Consider the following 3,708-nt stretch of genomic DNA (forward strand, 5'->3'; position numbering starts at 1 on the left):
TCTTCTGGAGCCTAGAGAGGCTACATGCCTATAATTAGGAAGCTGCTGCTGTGTGTGACCTGAAAGGCTGGAAAAGAAAAGCTACTAGACTTTAATTAGTAACAAATAGTGTGAAAACACTTGTGCCCTTGAGACTTAAGCTGGCTGGTCTCAGCTTTCATGACAAGATAGTTGTGTCACCATGGAGCACTGACTGGAAGTGTATGTGGTCTGAGAAGTAGTTCTTCTGGAGCTGCATTTAGGTGTTGAAACTACTTGTGTGTTCAGTTTGGGGAGTGTGGGAATGGTACAAAGAAGATAGAAAATAGCATCAAGTCGATAGGTCTGTATGAACAGATTTACTTATTCAGTGCTGTTACCATAAAGAAAATACTGGATCACAATAATGGGCTGTAAGCTGCTCTTGAAAGGCTTTTTACTGGGTTAAGAGCTGACGAGTTCTGGGAAGATTCTGAGGTCTTAAGTTGAGTAAAAGTTGGAGAAGATTATTTGACTGTTCGGAAGGCAACTATTGATTGCAGTGTACCTGACTTATGTTTTCTTCAAATAATTTGGGCATGTTAATGCAATGGGTTTCTATCTCTGTTTGAAAATATCAATGAGAAAAGGAAGGTGAAAGTATATTCCATAGAAGACAGGGAGTCCTTGGCTGAAAGAAGCTTGAGCACTTATGTGCTTGAAGTCATGTGTTGTAATGTGTCCTTCTGTGGTTTCTGAGCTGGTAGCTGAGGGAAAGCAAGCTATAAATACTTATCTGTTCTCTGTTTGTGTGGTCAGTCGAAGCTTGATGGAACTTTTATTTAGAACTTGACCACTAATTTGGCAAACTAGGCCAGCTTTCCTGGTTCTGATTGGAGCTTGCCCTTAAAAAAATGACAAAGTGGATCTACCAGCTTAAGTGGTTTAAATTGTGGGATGCGCTCTTAAGAGGCACATTCTAAAAGAACATCTGAAAGACTAGAGAAAGATTTTTTTTTTTTTCTTCATCTCTTTGAAGAAGACTTCTGAGGGATTAATGGTACTTTGTCCATACTGGGCTCAGCCTTTCCATCCATTTATGTAAAACAAAGTCAGCTGTTACTCTTCACTAAAAGTGTTTATTTTCATTAGAAAATGTGTTTAAAACATCTGGTCTCACCTTGTGCAGTTCACGGGTCTTCAGTCTGTTTGCAGCAGCCTTTAAAACACTGGAGACAATCCTGAAAAGACATAAATCGTGCATCTGGGCTCTAGCTATAATTGATACCGGTAAGTGTGGTACCAGAACTTAATCTGGCTACTGCTGTAAAAGACAAAAGAAAGTTTCTATAAATACATAAGCAACAAAGGGAGGGCTAAGGAGAATCTCCATCCTTTATTGGATGCAGAGGGAAACATACTGACAAAGGATGAGGAAAAGGCTGCCTTCTTTCCTTTCAGTCTTCAATAATACAAAGACCAATTGTTCTCTGAGTACTCAGCCCCCTGAGCTGGTAGACAGGGAGAATAATGAAGCCTCCATAATCAAAGGAGAAATAGTTAGACCTGCTACATAGCTTAGGCACACACACAAGTCTGTAGGCCAGTTGGGATCTACCACCACCCAAGGGTGCTGAGGAATCTGGCAGAATTTCTCACCAAGTCACTTTCTACTATTTACCAGCACTCCTGGCTAACTGGGGAGGTCCCAGTTGACTACAGGTTAGCAAATGGGATGCCCATCTATAAGAAGGATTGCTTCCAGGGAAGGATCCAGGGAACCACAGGCCTCTCAGTTGGCCCGTGGTGCCAGGGAAGGCTACAGGGGAGATCATCTTGAGTGCCATCACATGGTGTGTACAGGACAACCAGGTGATCAGGCCCAATCAGCATGAGTTTGACAGGCAGGTCCTGCTTGACTAACCTGATCTCCTTTTATGACAAGGTGACCTGCTTAGTGGATGGGGAAATGACTGTCTGTGTCTACCCAGACACTAGTAAAGCCCTTGACACTGTTTCCCACAACATTCTTCTGGAGAGACTGTCTGCTTATGGCTTGGATGGGTGTACTCTGTGCTGGATAAAAGGCTTTATCAATGATGTGGATGAGGGGATCAAGTGCACCCTCAGGAAGTTTGCAAATGACAACAAGCTGGGAAGGAGTGTTGATCTTTGTGTGTGTAGGGAGGCTCTACAGAGGGATCTGGACAGGCTGGATCAATGGGCTGAGGCCAGTTGCATGAGATTCAACAAGGCCAAGTGCTTGGTCCTCCACTTGAGACACAACAACTTTCTGCAATGCTACAGGCTTGGGGAGCAGTGGCTGAAAAGCTGCCCAGCAGGAAAGAACTTGGGGACATTGGTCAATAGCTGGCTGAATATGAGCCATCAGTGTGTCCAGGTGGCCAAGAAGGCCAGTGGCATCCTGGTTTGTATCAGCAATAGTGTGGCCAGCAGTTGGGAAGTGATTGTTCCCCTGTACTTGGTACTGGTGAGGCTGAATACTGTGTTCAGTTTTGGTCCCCTCACTGCAAGACAGACATTGAAGTTCTGGGCCATGCCGAAAGCAGGGCAGTGAAGCTGGTGAAGAGTCTAGAACACAGTTCCTTTGAGAAGTGGCTGAGGTAAGTGGGAATTGCTTAGCCTGGAGAAAAGGAGGCTGAGGGGAGACCTTATCATTCTCTACTACTGCCTGAAAGAAGGCTGTAGTGAGGTGGGTGTTTGTCTCTTCTCCCAATTAACAAGCGATAGGACAAGAAGAAATAGCCTCAAATGTGAAGTTAAATTGGGTATTAGGAAAAAAATCTTTAGAGTTGTGAAGCATTGGAACAGGCTGTGCAGGGAAGTGGTGAAGTCACCTTTCCTGGAGGTACTTGGATGTAGTGCTTAGTGGCATGGTTTAGTGGTGCACTTGGCAGTGTTAGGTTTATCGTTTGACTCGGTGATCTTAGAATCCCAGAATAATTTAGATTAGAAAAGGCCTAAGTATACAGCGCTTGCTCTGGATGATATCTAACAGCCTAATGGCTTGCTAAAGCACTATTTGTCCAGCTTTGCTTCCTCTGCACATGGTTCAGGATGTTCTCTCTGTGCGCGATCTCAGATTAATACACTGGTCTTTAAGTCCAGATGCTTCCTATTTCAGGATATTTTATTGATATCTCAGCTAAAGTTATTATGGTTCCTGTCTCTTCTGAAAAGCCTTTCTTAGAGTCTTTTTTCCTGCTCAGGACTCCTGGTTCATTGTTTGTCATTGTTATCCTCCTTGAGCTGTATTCTTATGCCAGTAGGTTTCTCTGTGGTTCTTTGCTTTATCTTATCTATCTTCTCATATGCATTCCTTTTGAGAAGTTTCAGAAAAGGATGTAGTGAACTCCAAATGAGTTCCTGGGCTGTCTCCTTCCCATAGTCTAATCTGGGTCATCTGATCCCCAGCTGACCAAATCAGCTGTTGCTGTGAGGTGAGCCTTATGCAGGAGGGATAAATTGACCCTCGCCTCCTTTGAAGAACCACCTTCCTTTGGTGCTTGGAAAACCACAGCCAACAAAACTTGCTTTTGTTATCTCCCTCAAACTGAGCTGAAGCCTATGATTGAAAGGATCATGCCATACTAGGTTACTAAATATATTCTGTGTGACTCTTATACTGAAAAGAAAATCACAATGATAGTCATCCCCAGTAATGATGGGAGTACCTTCTCTTGGTGTATGTCAGTGCCAAAACTTTTATTTTAGTACCTTCTCAAGTCA

Source organism: Buceros rhinoceros, unplaced genomic scaffold (assembly GCF_000710305.1).
Source record: "Buceros rhinoceros silvestris isolate BGI_N320 unplaced genomic scaffold, ASM71030v1 scaffold3980, whole genome shotgun sequence".
NCBI classification, from domain to species: domain Eukaryota; kingdom Metazoa; phylum Chordata; class Aves; order Bucerotiformes; family Bucerotidae; genus Buceros; species Buceros rhinoceros.